We start from the raw sequence: 17,848 nt of genomic DNA on the forward strand, positions 1-17,848 counted from the left end.
AACGACTCCACCTCAAAGTCTCGAGGGTATACCCTGTACCTCTCCAGCTCTGGTTCAAGAACTCTGCAGACCAGGGGCTTTGGGAACACGCGCCAGGAAAACACAGGGTCACGCTCCGGGCAAGCGCCAAACTGGCCTAGGCCGAGGGAGCGGCGCTAAGGGCGGGGCTCCCAAGGGGCGGGGCCGGGCGGGGCGAGGCGGGGCGCAGGAGGCCCGGGGCCGCTTGGGTGTCACCACCAACCCGCTCCGGCCGGAAACCGGCGTTTGTTTCCGGCCGGACGGCCGAAAACCACCGATCCTGAACCAGCCGCCGGAGTCAGAGTGGCGACCGAGTGTGGAGCAGGCAAAAAGCCACTGGGGGAGGCCAGTCCGGATCAGTCCCGTCTGGCTCCAGCTCCTGATCCTGTGCGGAGCAACAACCGCGGTCGCATTCTCCGCCGCCGCCTCCGACTCCATCGTCGTCGGGGGAGGGGCCGGCCGGACCCCGGGGTCACAGCCGTGGAATGAGGAGAGGCAGCCGGGCCCCGCGCTCCGCCCCGGCCTAGGGCCTTGCCCCGGGAGTCGCGAGGGTAACGGAGCCCCCCTCCCTGTCACCTTCCCCCGTCTGCCCCCGCCCCTCCCGCCTCTTCAGACTCCCAAACTCTGACCCTCTGATCGCCACGGTCCCTCTTCTTTCTGATTATATTTCACCCAGAGCCTTCTCCTCTCGGCACCCCCTCCTCGCCCTTACTGTGCCTTGCTTCGTCCCAACCTTTCCCTCGTTACTCCTCCCTTTCACCTGCGTCCCGCGTTCCAGCCCTCCTTCCCCATTCTTGGCCTCCCTTCCTCAACTGCTGGGCAGTTCGGACGGTCGTCCCTTATCAGCTAGACTTTCGGAGAGGGATGGTGGACTTTTAAGGTGGTTAGGAGTGCAGGCTACTACTCCCATAGTAGGATAAAGTTCATTTTAAAGTCTCAATATAAAAGTAGAATGAAAACAAGCTTGTTCTCCCTTAAGGATAGCCAAACTGAAGTGCGTCCAGTAATGGAGGAAGGGAGCGAAAAAGAAGTGTGTGTGTGTGAGTGTGTGAGTGTGAGAGGGAGGGAGGGAGAATGACTGATTCTACGGCAGGCTTATGAACTTTAGAAAAAAGAAAAGTTGCTGTGAGCCCGATGGAAACTTTAGAAGCTGATGATGAGTAAGCCGGGGGCTGCGTGATCTCACTCCTCTTCTCATAATTACTAGGTTAACGGTGTGGCTCTGGTCGGGATGGAATGGGATTTGTTTACTGGGCCGGCGTATTTTTAGCTTGTCGGCTCACAAGGAACAGCGCTCTGAGTCTCTCTATTTCCCTCTTTCTTTCCCTCTCTCTTTTTTTCTAACCCCCTCTTTCCGTCTCTGCCTTGGTAGTCTGTCTCTAGAACTTCGGTTGCTTCTCTGGGCACAGTACAGATATAAAAATTAAGTTAAAAGAAACTGGTGAAATTTTATGTTGAGATTCTCCCGAGCTCTTCAGGGAGTTTTCATGAATGCAAAAACAAAAATTAGCAGGACTTTTCGTTTTAGTACATATATGCATAAAATACTTTTTAGAAAATATAGAAGCTGGTAATTGTTCAGTCTTTGGCTTCTCATACTTTGTATTTAGATCTTGGAGGACGCTGGCGCCCTTTGTCTCTCACCCTATTTCTAAAGTGAGAAAGGACAAAGTAGAGAGAAGAGGTAGTGGTAAGGCTAGTCCAAAAAGGTAGCTAATCTAAAAACCAGAAAATTTCCTTCCCAGTAAATGGGATTGTATTCCTGATGGGATGGAGAAGACAACGGGATGTACGCTGGGTGGTTAGGGAGAATGAGACTAGTAATTAAACATTTGCTTTGCATAATTTACAAATGAATACATTATAGGCAAACAATTATACTCTTTGTCCTCTTTGTTCTTTGAGCCTTTCTTTTCAAGTTTAGTAATCAACCTGCTGTGCTAGTCTGTTGATATTTTGAAAGCTGAACAGTACTGTAAAATAAATGAAATGGTGTTGCTCATCTGGAAGCCGAATGCCAGTCTGTTCTAATATCCACTAGCTACCCAGCATGCTTTGGAGCACCTCCCTGAGTTAGTGGCCAGTTACTATGTACTTAGAGATTACAAATGAATACAAATATTGGCTCATACTAGGAATAATTGAGAAGATAAATATGTTGAAAAGATATTCCAAAACTGAAATAGACTATTTTTTGATTTTTTTTTCCGTTTGGATTATCAGCACCTTTCTACCGATAATCATCCGTTAACATGAATAATTTAGAACTGAACAGATACACACTTTGGACATTACGTATTCAAGCAGGAAGGAAAGATGGAAGGAAGATAGTTTCCAAACTCCTACTATTTTTGTTGTTGTTGATGCTTGCTTTGACTTACCCTTTCATTTAATGCCAAAGACTCCCTTGTGGGGAAAAAAAAAGTAAACCTTTGCCAAAGAAAGGACTGTCTACTGACTTGTATAAGGCAGGCTGACCAGTAATGAATGTTAACTGTTAGTTGGACTTTGGTGTAGTTATGTTGCCAGCAGCTTGGAAATTCTCCTGAAGCTTTATTTCCTTAATCTTTTTCTTTTGGGATCCCAGAGTCTGTTGACTGTCGATAATTATTTTAATTTGTGAGTTGGTTGGTGCCAATATTAATGATGATGTCTAGCAAATTCTGTTTATATTTGTATTTAGCAACTTTCCCTAGTTGAACTACGTATGTTATTCCAGGGGTTGGGGGTGGGTATGGAAATTGAAGGAGTGAATAAAATCTAAGAATAAGTGTAGGGCAGCCCAATAACCCACCACTAGTTCCAGTTCTCAGAAAGCTTAGTTTGGGATTTTGAGATTCAACATATGTAACCAAGTGAATTATGATGGAAGAACTCTGTATTAAAAATAAGTTTTCTGGTTATTATGGGGACACTAAGTGCCACTTGTTAAAGTTTTAGAGCTGAATGTCTCAAGCATGCTAAGTATGCTGACAGAGGACATTATAAGGGAGCACCCCTTCTCCTTACCCCAGACATTGATCCCATCAAGGGAAAAATCGTGAAACAATGCTTTGAAGTGTGACTTCAGCAGTATCTTTCCTATGCATACTTAGGAGTTGTGGAATGGCAGACTGTGGAATCTTCTTAACAGCCCCTAATAAAGCAGATAATTAAAATCTATATAACTGGAATGTAGATGCAGGACAATTTTATTATGAATGCCTGAATTGGGTTTTTTTTAATATGATAAATCATCTATTAATATTAATAAATCCTTACCAAATAATGATTGAACACTCCTCTGGATAAGGCAGTCTCCAAGCTCCGGTAACAGGCTTTGGGGAGATATAAATGATCTAAAAACAGGTGTTCTTGCCCTTGGGGCAAAGATGGTGCTGGGGAAGGCAGTATGTAACTGGGAAGGCAGGCTATTATTATAAGCTTTAACATTTAGGGAAAAACATAAACAAAACCAAGTTTAACCTGCTACAGATGAAGTATAAAGACTAGAAACCTCGAAGTAACAAAGTAAGAATGAGGTAAATTAGGTAAGATTTCTGAGTCAGTCAGATATGAAATGGATTTAGGAGGCTGTGGATTAGAGTCATGAGACATGGGCTATGGAGTTAGATGGACCTTAGTTCAAGTTGTGGTTCTGTTTTTTACTAAAGTGACCTTGGACAATTTACTTCTCCATCTTTATCTATATAATATGTGTGAACATTCAAGTAAATGAAATAGTTATTCTGTGTTAGGAGTAAAAGGAAATAAAAGATCTTCTGGGAATATAGAATGTACAGTGTGAAATGATGGTATGAATGACTAAGTTGTGTTTGTGGGGAGAATAAATGAGAATGACTGGAGAGAATGTGGGTTGATCAAGTCATGGGTAGAGCAGGCAAAAGGGTGGAGGGAAATCAGAGGCCAGACTCTGTTGGGTGTTGATGAACGGGTCAATAGAGTCATTGTAGGTCCTTAAACAAAGAATAGATTTAATAAGAAGTATTGAGCCCTCTGGTCCAGGAACTCAGGGACAAGGAGTCATGCAGGCACCAGTACATTGTGACTGTCCTGTTTTTCTTCTAGGCCATCCTGGCCTAAAGGGATCAGCCAGGAGACATATGATTCCCTGTAGAAGTTTTTGTATTCACACACCTCACTGACTATGCTGAGCTCTGCTTGTGCCTGTCTCACATTGTACCTACCTGTGGGGATGTCACAAGATGGCAGGATTCTCTTTAAGAGCTTTTGGTAAGGACAGTGTCATGTTTCAAGTGCACTTAACTTTCAGTTATCTCTGCTATTGTAGGGAGCACTAGTTTAGGTGATTCAGGACTTAAGAAATTTCTTGGTTTGAAAATGCATTATTTTTATTTTTTTTTGTCTTTTTGCCTTTTCTAGGGCCGCTTCCCGCGGCATATGGAGGCTCCCAGGCTAGGGGTTGAATCAGAGCTGTAGCTGCTGGCCTACATCACAGCCACAGCAATGTCCGACCCAAGCTGCGTCTGTGACCTACACCACAGCTCATGGCAACGCCAGATCCTTAACCCGCTGAGCAAGGGCAGGGACCGAACCCGCAACCTCATGGTTCCTAGTTGGATTCGTTAACCACTGAGCCACGATGGGAACTCCAAAAATGCATTATTTTTAAAACCAGACTGGTTTTAGTGTTTTGGGGGTCATACTGATGACTTTCCATTTCTAAGCCTGAATTACCTGATAGTGAGGAAAATACACTGTTGGTAAAGAACGGTCAGTCTTGAATTAAAGATTTTACCTTAGAAATCCATAAGATGAACACTCCATATGCGAGGTAATTAAGACTGGGCTGTGCTGAGTGTGTTAATGAAGACCAGTTTCTTTTCAAAATCCGTGTGGTCCAGTGTGGCCTTTCAGGCTGTCTGCCCTATTCCTAAGAGCAGTTGGTAGAAGATGCCTATGTTGCAGCTTGAATAAGTCTTCACTCACAGTATCTGGAAGAATCCTAGTGCGTGATACTTCATTGTTGAAGATTAAGCTGGTGTTTTCAAAGGACTTGGGTTTTGTCAAGCCTCTTCAGATGTTATCTCCTTTGAAAATCAATTAGATTTTTCCTCCTGAAGTAAACTTGTTTGAAAATATGGCCAATTTAAGGGGAAAAAAAATTAAAAAGGAATGGGGAGAAGAGTCCATATTTCAGAAGTAAACAAACAAAAAACACACAGCTGTTCTCCCAGCCTTATTCTTTCAGTTGACTTGCTTTCCTTCATCCTTGTCTACCCCCCACCTTCTCATAATCATTACCAAACTATGTGCTTGTGATGTCATGGGCACAGGATCATTATTTACCACCTAAGTCAGGAGACTGTGGTATTCCTGAGCTAAAATTTGAGGTGGGAAAAATTAGGAATCTAGTATACAGTTTAGTTCTGGATTATTTTAGACTTTTTTTTTTTTTTTTTGTATTGTATCTCATACCTTATACTATAAGAAACAGTTTGGGATAGGAGAGTCTACTAAACTTCTTTCTAGTGACCTGCCATGATTTTAGTTGTATGCTAGATAGTGTGTAGGATTAGGAAAAATGACAGTTTTGTGCCCTGGAAGAATTTACAGTCCAGTTGGGAGTAAGGGGGCGCAGGAAGGAATGAATATCTGTTGAGCCTCTTTTATGCCAGAGAAAATTTTTAAATGCGAAAGTATATCAGTTGCAGAGTGTAGACCTCATACCATAGTTATTTTGGGAGGAGAGTACCCAGGTAGTTTTGAATGATGTCACAGAGGAATTGTAACTTACTCCAGATCTTTAGGAAAAAAAAAAAAATTGTATTAGGTACAAGAAATGAAGATGAAGCAAATAACAACAACAACAACAAAATCATTTTATTTTGGAGCTGAGAGGGATCCAGCAAGACTGTGGAAACAGCAGTGTACTAGGGCTGTTCTCGGGGCAGTGAGGAGACTGACCTGAGAAGCAGTGAATAGATAAAACAAAGGTGGTTAGGTTGGGTAGGAGCTGTGTTTATAGGGGGGTCTTAAAAGCCAGGCTTATGAGTTTAGATTTTAAATGATGGAAAATAGTGAACCACCGAGAAATTTTTATTAGGATTGTAATATGATGATAGTAGGAAATAGGTTGGCTTGGAGGGAAGGGAGATTGGCACCTGGGGTGTGTGAGGTGATGAGGCATGAGCTAGAGTTGTAGAGGGTGGGATAAGTAGAGGAAAGAGTGAAAAAGAGATTGTGAAGGAAAAATTGAGATCACTGAGGACTGGATGTGGAAGATGAAGGAAAGTGATTAATCAGACGTAAGTAACTATGGCATTTTAAGCCTAAATTCCTGGGACACTGAGAGAGATAAAGAAGTTAGGGAGGGGAGTTCTCCTGTGGTGTAGTCAGTTTAGGATCTGGCATTGTCACTACAATGGCTTGGGTTACTGCTCTGGCATGGGTCCAATCCCTGGCCTGGGAACTTTTGTATACCATGCGTGTGCCCCCTCCCCCCCAAAAAAAAGAGAGAGAGAGAAGAAAAAAGAAGTTAGGGAGGTTTCCTCATTTCCTAGGGAAATATGATGAATTCAGTTTGAGATGTTTTGGATTTAAAATGGCAGTGGAATATCCAGGTGAAAGCTGATCCATTTATTAGAGATGAGCCTCCAGCTGGTGGAGAGGTAGGGGTTAATGATGCTTGAAAGTGTGGTTTTGCACTTCATCAGCATGGATGTGGAGCTGTAGCCAAGAGAATGAATAAGCTCTCTGAAGGCTAGAGTTTAGGGAAAGAGCAGAAGGCCAGAGCTAGTGGTACTGATAAAAACTAACTGTTCTCCCCTCTTCAGGCCATCTTGAGTTCTTCCTTCTCCTTTTCTGTTTTTCATTCCTCTACTCCCTGCTCCATCAAATAGCCATTGAGTGTCTCTTGCCTTCTAAGCACCATCCGAGGCACTGAGGAAGCAGAGGAGTCAGAAAGGGTCTCAGCCTATAAGGGGCTTATGGGTCTAGTGGGAGGGGGCAGTTGTGTGGGCAGATAGATGAAGTGTGATAGATGTTGTGATAGGGGTATGTAGGGGGCAAAGTGGGGGCCTAAAGCTCAGTTCTGACTTGGGCATGAATTCAGAGATTGGAAAGTGCCTCCCAGAGGAGATGACATTTTTGCTGAGTCTTGAAAGATGAGTTAAAGATATACCCTACAGATGTGAAGGAGAAGTACACTCCAGGCTGAGAAAAGAGCATGAACAAAGGCTTAAAGGAACAAAACAGCCAGACTTTTTCAGGTAACTTTTAAGTAGTTATTATGGCTGGAGGAGAGGGTTGGAGGCAGAGATGAAGCTGGAGAAGTAGGTAAGGCCAACCATGGACAGCTTTATCTTGGGTTGCACTGAGTGATGAGCCATTTAAGGGTTTCTGAGCATTGGGTGGTAAAGTAAGGTTCGTGTTTTAGAAAGATTATTTTGTCAATGGTGTATAGAGGGTGGATTGGAGAGGGACAAAGCAGAAGACTTTTAAAATAACTTTATTATGCTTAGCGGTGACCCCTTTGTTGTTGCTGAGTGATCATGTTTGTAGAATCATGGAATCAGAGAACTTGAAGGACTGTTATGCTTTGTTAGTCTCCCTCATTGATTTCCGAGTGGAATACGTGAGATTTACTCAGGATCACAGAAGTAAAGCTTGCTCTAGATTTCAGTCTTCAGTGGCTGTAATGTCATAGGTGATTAATAAATGTTAACTTACCTCTCGAATTCCCTCACAGGTCCTATCGCAGTGTTTGTTTCATTCTGCCACACTGTATCATGCTGGAAGATGGGGACTTCTGTCATTACATTCCATTGTCTTTTTTACTAGTCCAGAGTGAGTAGTGGTATTTTCTCAGGTCTGATTGAGGAAGATCTGCCCTGAGAGTACCATAGGGAATAGAGACTTTGACCTGGGGCAGTGGATGCCCTGGACTGGAATGAATAGGATGTTAGGATTCTTCAGCAATAATGATTCAGCTCTAGAAGAATGTCAAGGTACTTGTATTATTGTGTGTGCAGATGTGTGTATTGCTTTTGCTAAGTTCCCTTCAAGTTGTTTGCTTTTAATCTTAGTTTTAAATTGTACCAGTGAAGCTTTGGTCAAAGAAATAGGCTAGGATAAATTGGGCACCTGCAAAAAGTATATCTAAAAAAGCAAGATTTGTTATTATACTTGGATTCTAAATCTTTATCCCCCGTGTTTTTTAAAAAAAATTTCTTTGAACTATGGTTGATTTACAGTGTCATGTTAATTTCCGCTGTACAGTAAAGTGATTCAGTTATGCATATGTATATTTCTCATATTCTTTTCCATTAAGATTTATCACAGGGTATTGAACATAGTTCCCTGTTATACAGTAGGACCTTGTTGTTTATCCATCCTATATCTGCTAACCCCAAACTCCCATCTCCCCCATGTTTTTAATTTCATTGGATTTTTGTGAAAGTAAATTGTTTGGGTTTAAAGTGTGAAGTAAGAGTTTGGAATTTGTGTCCTAAGTCTTTTTTGCTGGAGAAGAGCAAACAGGATAGCAGGCATCTTAGAGGTCCTTAGATTCCCCTGGGGAAGTTGGGACAGGAGGGGTGGATAGAAGATGTAGAAGGGTGGATACCTTCTGTTGATAAGCCTTCATCAAAACTGAACTGAACTGTGATTTCTTTACTCCTTTCTCTGGGCTGTATCAACATCTTCTCCAGAAAAGGGCCTTGGATTGGAAACTGTCCACTTTAGCAGAGCTGCCAATTCTTAATTCTTTCTCAAGTGGGCAAGGGTACATTTTGTTTTTGTTTGTGAGTGTTTGGAGGAAGGGTGGGGCGAGAAGAGGCACAGACTAGCTATCACAGTGAGTCTTTATCTGAATTCCTATGTAGCTAGAAGTTTCCTTGGCATTGTTTTGGGGGAGATGACTTGGTTGCACTGGCGTGTATGTTATGTGGGAAGGTGGTTCTCAATCCCCTCAGGTATCTGATTTGGGGTGACAATAAAAACTTCTTTCTTGTCCATATTTGTCAGCCCCTACCCCACTCTGTTCTAAGTGGATTTGTGCACACTGTGTGAGGGATATGAGGGATCCTCTTCAATCTAAGACTGAGCTAATCAAGTTTTCCCTTAAAGTGTAGGGGAACCTAAACTCCTGATTATTTTTGTGTGAATGACTCCCCTATTTTTCCAGTCAGCTGGCCCTTTCTTAATTTAAAAATTTTAAATAATAAGATATTTTAAATATTGAGAAAAGTTCAGGGGAAAAACTCTTAACACAGTTTTGGGACCACAACACAGATTTAATGGATATTAACATTTTGTCACTTTTTTTTAAAGATATATCTCTTTAAGGTATAAACTGTTAGGTTATTAGATATAGCCAAAGTCTTACTCTGCATCTTTATCCCCTTCCTCATTCTTGGGAAATGACTACTGGCTTGAATTGGTATGTATCATTCCATTTCATGTTTTATACTTTTTAAAAAGTATGTAATACATACACAAAAATGTATAATTTTGTTTTGAAATCATAAGTAGAGTCATACTGCCTGTGTTTTTTTGCAGCATTTTCTCAACATTGTTTTTCAGATTTGTCTCCTGTAGATCTAGTTCATTTAATCACCTAATCTTTAAGCCTGTTTCCTCTGCTTTCCTCCCTTATTGCCTTGTGAAATAATCCTACCCATCAAAGTCCCAGTTTAAACCCTCTCTTCCACAAAAACTTTACTGAGTTTTTTTTTTTTTTCTCTAACAGGGTATGATCTTTCCCACTTCCGAATCCACCTATCATTTTATTGGTACTGGTCTGGTGGTGGTTGTATATTCTTGTATTTTAGTTTATTTATGTCTTTGGCATGCCTTTTCTGCTATACCGTGAGCTCCTTGAAAGCAGATAAGTGGATTCTTTTATCTTTGTATTCTTCATGGGCATGCCACAGTAACTTAAACATAGTAAGCATTTAGTAACTACTAATGACTAAATGGTTAATTAATGAATAAGAAAATAAAGACAGTTCTTTGAGTTGGTGAATTGTTAGTTTAATTGTAAGCAATATAGTGGCCCTTATGAATAATAAAGCTTATAAAGGAACAAACATTCAGCACTGAAAATTATATAAAAATGCACATAAATGCTGAGAGCAGTCGGGATGAACTTCCTGTAGGAGAGGAGAGCAAACATTCCCTGACAAATGAAATGGAAATTGATCGGTGATATCATCCCAATGAGGAAACTCCTGGGAATTGATTCTGATGGCATTTGAGGCAGTGTGCTCCAGTGGCCAGACTCATTTCACTAGCTATCAAATTCTGCTATTGTCATCAAGGTCTTGACACCGCCACTGGAGATTTATATTGGGGTTGAGAAAAAGCAGCCTGTCTGTTTACTTAATAAGTGCTGATGAGAACCAGGAATTCTTTGGCCTCTTAAAAAAAAGCCTAATTAATGTACACATTTGTTCACATATAGGTACATATTGACAGCATCTTCCTTTTTATTGATGAGACCAAATTGTATCTCAGCAGAATATTTCAAGCTTTTAATTCTGCAGTGTGTAGTACCAATATAACATTGTTTGGGACACTCAGAAGCTCTTCCCTCCCCCACCAGGAAGAAATTAAACATTAAGTTGAACTATAATGAAACTGCAGTTTTATAAGTAAAATAAGTTAGATATCAGTAATGTTATTGCTTAAACCTATGTTTATGTTAAACAGTTATTATGTTTAATGTTATTATGTTCAGTGGTTCTTGCTTAAACTTATGTTTAATGGTTATTGCTTAAACTTAAACCATGGTTAAACTTAATATGTCAGATTTTGATTTCCTACTGGGATTCTGAGGAACATTATCACAGACCTTTTTGCAGTGGAGTATCCCAAATTTATTTATAATTCTGAAAAGCATTTCTGAACTTTAATTTGTAGTCAGTTTTCTTTTTTTTTGTCTTTTTGCTATTTCTTTGGGCCGCTCCCGCGGCATATGGAGGTTCCCAGGCTAGGGGTCGAATCGGAGCTGTAGCCACCGGCCTACGCCAGAGCCACAGCAACGCTGGATCCGAGCCGCGTCTGCAACCTACACCACAGCTCACGGCAACGCCGGATCGTTAACCCACTGAGCAAGGGCAGGGACCGAACCCGCAACCTCATGGTTCCTAGTCGGATTCGTTAACCACTGCGCCACGACGGGAACTCCTGCAGTCAGTTTTCTTTTGTGATTATCTTTTAGCTCAAATTTTTGATAAAATGTTCCTATTTCTCAGCACACATTGATATATTTGGTAAGGTAATGGGGGAAATGTGGGGGGGTTGAAGGCCAGAGTACTGGGAGATAAGCCTGAGATTAAAACTTTTGCTGTCACTAGCTGCATATAATTGATCAAAGTTGGCTTTAATGAGCTTATAGTTCCTTTGAATAAATGACTCCTGCACTATCTTTTCCTGCCAGCCTCATGTCTCCTTCTCTTGATAAAGGAGGTCTGGTGGTAGGAAAAACCATGAAAGAGAAAATTCCTTGTGGCCCTTGATTTTATTTGGAGACCTAACAGGAAAGAGGGTAAGAGCTCTAGGTCCTGGCACCAGATTCTTACCTTATGGCTCCCCAAAGGGTTCTTAGGGTAAGAGGGAAGAGGAATGCAGAAGTCAGGGGAAAGAGCAAAGAAACAGAATAGCTAGCAGGAGTTAGCAGATGTTACAGAGTAGGATTAAGGAGCAGGAGTGGAAAAAAAAGGAATAGGTATAAAAATTTAAAGAGTCTGTTTCCTCTCATCGTTCAAAACCTGGCTTAAAATTCTTTATAAACCTTGTACCTTAACTAGATCAAAGTTGTATCCAGGCCACATACCTACCTGGAGGACATTATATATAGATGCCAGCTTTGAAAGTGTTAGCTTTGTGTTCTAAAATCAAACTCTTTGAAACGTCAGAGTCATTTTAAATGAGTTCTACTGTGCTTTTAGAATCACTAATAACTGACTTCAAAGGAAAAGAAAAGAATTCTGAGGCTTTAGAATAAGTAAGTCTTGATATTTACATGAAGATAGTCCCATGTATGGAACGGAGGCAAGACAATGAGAAAATATAATGTTACTAACAAAAATATTTTAGACAACAAGTGCTTAATCTGTTTGACAAACTTTCCTGCTCTTATGATAAGTTCCCTTGTTAGTATTTGCTTTTGTCTTTGAACTGGGAGCCTACCTGGCTGAGTGTTTAGACTCTGTTTTCTGAAATTTTCCATCAGTAATAAGGACAAGATTATATGATATGAAGAACACTGGTCCCTGTTTACCGACCAGGGATAGAGACGTCCCATACTCTTCAGAATTCTGAAAGCAGAATTTGAAAATTAGACTTAAGATTTGCTGCATGCATCCTAACTTCTTTGGTTGCCTAAAATAAATGCCTAGCTATTTGGCACAAGGTGACCTCTCATTTTAACATTAAGTTCCTTCTCTCTCACATCATCTTTGTAAATTTTTTTAATATGCTAGTTCATTATGGAAATTAAGATCAAAAAAATTCATCTACAGAAATTTCCCTTGATGTTTGCTGCTTGGCTGAGACTATAAATTCCTTTCTACTGAACACCTGCTGTGTATTGGAATTTGGACAAGATGCTCTAAGGAGATGCCAAGAAAGTGTTACCCAGTGAATAAACTAAACAAATAGTAGGAGAATGGACCCCTTGGGAATTTATATTCTGGGTAAAAATAGGACATGGTTTTATATACATATATATATACACATATTTATAAAAAAAGAAATACAAGAAACAATACAGGGTAGGTAGTATTGTGTATACTGTCACATAGCATTTTAGAATGGAAAGGGAATTTACATATTGTCATTTTTGGGGCAAGGAAAATGAGTCCCAGAATATTTAAATGACTTGTTCACAGCAGTGGTTACCATTGGCAACAGCATTTTATTGGATATCTGCCCTCTGAAAAGTTAGGCCTCAGGTATAGAGAGTTAACATTATCAAGAACATAGTAATTAGTTATGAAGACTGAATGTTTGCATAAAAAGATAAATACTAATACAAAGTCATGGGTATTAAGTGTCAAGTGAGGGGTACAGTTATATGGAGTTATACAGAAATTTAGAGGGCGTACGTAGGGAAAGTTTTTTACCCTTCGAATAATCTAGGCCTTAGAAAAGAGAGAAGATTTGATACGTATAGAGGGGAAACATTCAAGGCATGAGATCAGTGAGCTGAGCCCATCTTGTTTGAGGAGGCAGCACATGTAGATTCTCTCATAGTGTTTCACCTAGGAGAGCAATGAGATTAGTAAAGTTGGAGAGTTATTTAAATTGAAGAGGGCCTTAAATCTCAGGCAGAGGAGTTTGGTTTATCCTCCAGTAAAAAATCCCTGAACAGGGGAATTGTGTATATAAATTAGTATTTTAGGAAAATTGATTCGGCTGTGTGATGTGACATGGAGGCAGAGAGAGCAGTTAGGGGACCATTATAATAGTCTCAGAAAAATCTCTACAAGGATGCTGGTAATGGAGAAAGGGGAGAAATTCAAGTGATTTGAAGAAAATGAAACAGAATTTGGTAACTGCTTTTTTGGGAAAGGGATAGATAAGAACAATGCACATGTTTTCAATCTGGGTTATAGCAGTAGGGAGCTGGGTTCGATTGGTTTCCGATTCATGTACTCCAAAGGGATGCCCTGGTGGAAATGAGCACTGAGTCTAATCCAACATTCAGGTAATACTGAATACAGAGAGTTTAAATGCCTTATTTGCCTCCCTTGTAGGTAGTGGAACTTGGTGTTGAGCCTATTCTTTTTTTTTGTTGTTGTTGTTGTTGTTGCTATTTCTTGGGCCGCTCCCGTGGCATATGGAGGTTCCCAGGCTAGGGGTTGAATCGGAGCTGTAGCCACCGGCCTACGCCAGAGCCACAGCAACAGCAACGCGGGATCCGAGCTGCGTCTGCAGCCTACACCACAGCTCACAGCAACACCGGATCTTTAACCCACTGAGCAAGGGCAGGGACCGAACCCGCAACCTCATGGTTCCCAGTCGGATTCGTTAACCACTGCGCCACGACGGGAACTCCCCGAGCCCATTCTTTTGAGTGTTGTTCGGTGCTCCTTCTTCTATATCATAGTGCTTAAGAGGAGGTGGGTCTAGTGGTTAAAAACACAGAGCAAATGCCTGGAAGTGAAATGGGAAGTTGATGACCACATTATGATGAGGTTTAACCACAAGCTGTTTCAGTTCTGCATAGGTTTTTCTTATATTTAGGCACTAAATGTGTATACTTCTATCAGGCTCATAGTATAACAGTGACTTGGGTTTCTTAGAACTGTCATCTTCTGAGTTTCAGTTCTTTATAGTCGAGGAAGAAGATTCCTGCAGATTTTTGGACTTAATTGCATATACTCTCTGACCCCAATTTTGAAGATAAAATAGTCCTTCTCCCTGCATGTAGATAGGTTGCTTTGGCTACACACTGTAGGTGAAGCAGCCTCAAAGGCCCCATTAGTGTTTTTGGAGTAAAGGGAGGAGGAGAATTTTGGACCCAAATCTTTCCAGCCTATTTACCCTGTCAGCAGTTAAGAACAGTTTATTTATATAGATCTTATTACCTAAGAAGGGCAGTAAATATTGTGAATCAATGGAGTATTTTTGCTAATGGTATGTTTTTTAGAGAATTGTCTAGCTTTCTAAAAATTGTTTATATTTGGTTTTTAAATATGTAGTCAGGTATATTTAAGATGTGACTCATACCCCCTTTTTTCCTTTTTACCTGGCTTTTATCTATCTGGTAACAGATACCTGCAGACTCAAAGTAGCATTTTCTGGATCAACCAGCACTTATTATATATCTACTATATGAGTCTGGCACTGTTTAAATAATTTCATAAGCCAAAATAAAATATTCTTAGATTTTATACTAGGTCTCTAGTAGTAAACACATTCCAATGCTTGGCTTCTACAATTTTTATCTAATCTTAATCCTTGCCGTGACTCTTCTGACCTGGCTAGAGAATAAAGGGAAGAAAACCTTACTATTTAATAGTGAGACTCTACCTTGAATTGTACTAAGTGCTTTATATAGCACTGCATTTAATGATAACAGTTCCCAAGTTAGATTCTCTTATACCTGCTTGGAGATAATTTATCTAAAATACTTATCACTATGTTATTAAACTATTAATTTGTCAGAATATTTAGGTATGTTTAAGATGCTGAGGGATATCATAATAAATATCAGATGAGGTCCCTGCTAAGGCATAGAGAAGTTAAACAACTTGCCCAAGGTCACATAGCAAGAAAGTGACAGAGCTACGATTTAGATGGAGATCTGATGGATTCCAAAGGAATGTCTTCAACCATTATTATACTGTGTTGCTCTTCACATATATTATATGTTATCTGTAATTAAGTAAATCAAGTTATATAAATAAGTGGGTTCCCTTAGTATTGCTTTTCTTTTCTTTTTTCTTTCTAGGGCTGCATCTGCGGCATATGGAGGTTCCCAGGCTAGGGATCTAATCGGAGCTGTAGCCGCCAGCCTATGCCAGAACCACAGCAACGTCAAATCCGAGCCACGTCTGCAACCTACACCACAGCTCATGGCAACACCAGATCCTTAACCCACTGAGCAAGGCTAGGGATCGAACCTCAAACCTCATGGTTCCTAGTCGGATTCGCTAACCACTGAGCCATGACGGAAACTCCTCTTTTTAAAAAGGTTGGGTTTTTTTTTTTTTTTTTTTTGGCTTTTTGAGAGCCGCACCTGTGGCATATGGAGGTTCCCAGGCTAGGGGTCTAATTGGAGCTGTAGCCGCCGGCCTACGCCAGAGCCACAGCAACGCCAGATCTGAGTCACATCTGCGACCTATACCACAGCTCACGGCAACTCCAGATCCTTAACCCACTGAGCAAGGCCAGGGATCGAACCCGGAACCTCACGGTTCCTAGTCATTGGTTTCCACTGAGCCACTATGGGAACTCCTTAAAAAGGTTCTTGATGAATTCAAGAAAAAAATCTGCCTTAGTGCTGGCAAACACATTTGCACAGTAGTGCTTTTCCTCTTTTCCTCTCTCCCCTTCCCATTCCCTCTGTTCCCATTCATATCTGTGTATCAACTGGACAGTGTGACCTGCTTTGGCATTTGAAGGTGTTTGTGCTTTGAGGACTGGGAGAGTTTTGTTTGTTTCCTTGGCTTCCTTGCCCACTTGCAAGTTCTTTCTTGTAGCACAATGATGAGTAATGTGTTGTTAACATTGTAATGTGGTCATGCCAGTTGGAACAATTTTTGTCTTTTTCCCCTGGTTCTTTCTGATGAGTTATATGACTCTTGGGTCATACTTGCTTTCCACAGTTCATTCAAATAGAGAATACTTTCTATATTTGGAGGACTAAATATTCTCGAGGTTGGGAAGACTATTCAAATTCAATATCTTCTGCGCAGCTGAAATTCAGTTTTGTTAGCATTCTAGGTTTATTTTTTAGCAAGCGTGATTCAAGAGAGTACTTATTTTAGGTTATGGCCATTATCACAATGTGCCCTATCTGGAATGAGTGGTGTTTTGGAGTTACAAGCTTAAAAACAGACACAAGGATTTTTTTTTTTCATGAGCATTATTTAGTAGAAAGCATTAAAAGATGCTTAAGTCTGTGAGAGTGAGGAGCCAAATTCCAGTAGGAATTAAATTCTAGGGATTAATCAGGTGGGATCAAGGTTGAAAGTGTTAGAACTCTTTCGTATTAGGGATCCAGTCAGTTTAGTATTTGGATTCCAGGAGGATCTGGGCATGGCCCATGAGGTTATGTGAATGTGGCTAGCCTGGTACTCGATTGGTGGACGTAAATGTTAGTTAAATCTTAAAAAGATTCCTGAAGGCTGAGTGGTGTCAGTTTGTTTTTTCTAGGGGAGCTTCCTCATCATTAGCATTCCTTCTTTACAAGAATATTTGTTGAGCCTTTAACTATGGGTAAAGCATTTGGAAGCAGGATTGGGGTAACAGAAATTTATAATATCATATTCTTGCTGAGACTATGGTCTTAGCATTTATAAATTGAATCAATTAAGCCTAGAATTTAAGGAGAAATGTGTCATGTTGTTTTGCTAGAGTCATTCCTATGCTTTTGTGATAGAAATAACTTTTTGACCCTTTGGTAGAATTAAACATGCTTGCTTTTCATTTCCAGTTAAACTTGGTTTGACTTTTGATTTTTGAGATAGTTGCTTATGGTATTTCCTTTTATCGTCTCTCCATTTTTTTTCAGTAAATAGTATATTTAATAATATATCTTATATAACATATAAGATGATATATTTGGAAGTGTTTCGTGAACTGCAAAGCTAGCAGTTGTTATCACCACTACCACCACCATCAATAATACCATTAAAAATATTAATCGGATAGGTTGCCTTCTTACAAGGGTTAGTTTCCTGGATTAATTTCAAGGAGAAAATCCCAGAGGATAGTGGGATATTTGTCAGATGACTTGTGTACCGATTGATACCTTTTGTACTTTTTGTGGAAGGGAGAAGGAAAAGCAGAGACCCGTCACCCTGAAATCCTGGCCTGGTGCTATGTCACTGTGAAGGGTTGCCTGTGCTACTTTGATGTACTCTGTAGTGGCAAGAAAGTTTAACAAGATTTGTCATCTGTTTGACCTTAGAGGCTTGTAGTACCTTTTACTGGAAGCGTCTGTCTGCATAGGAAACAACTCATTCCAATTTGTTGGTAAGATCAAGCACATTCCTGTATTGTGGATCTTATAATAAATAACAAAAATTGGTTGAGGATAGTATCTGTCTGGCCTCCCGAAGTAAGAAGATTGAGAAAACAATGCCTTTGAACAAAATATTTGGTTAAGTGTTATCATCAAAAGCCTTTAAAT

The 17,848-nt window shown here is 40.5% G+C and overlaps 1 protein-coding gene across 1 annotated transcript in view; it reads left to right on the forward strand.

Annotated features, from left to right (window-relative positions):
* The first annotated feature begins 237 nt into the window (after positions 1 to 237).
* The window catches only part of OTUD7B (OTU deubiquitinase 7B), a 54,369-nt gene continuing 36,758 nt past the window's right edge, over positions 238 to 17,848 (forward strand). Inside the window, exon 1 of the mRNA XM_047784777.1 lies at positions 238 to 569. The gene's annotated coding sequence lies outside the window, so the exon portion shown is untranslated. The remainder of the gene's footprint in view (positions 570 to 17,848) is intronic.

Source organism: Phacochoerus africanus, chromosome 6 (genome assembly GCF_016906955.1).
Source record: "Phacochoerus africanus isolate WHEZ1 chromosome 6, ROS_Pafr_v1, whole genome shotgun sequence".
Lineage (NCBI taxonomy): Eukaryota > Metazoa > Chordata > Mammalia > Artiodactyla > Suidae > Phacochoerus > Phacochoerus africanus.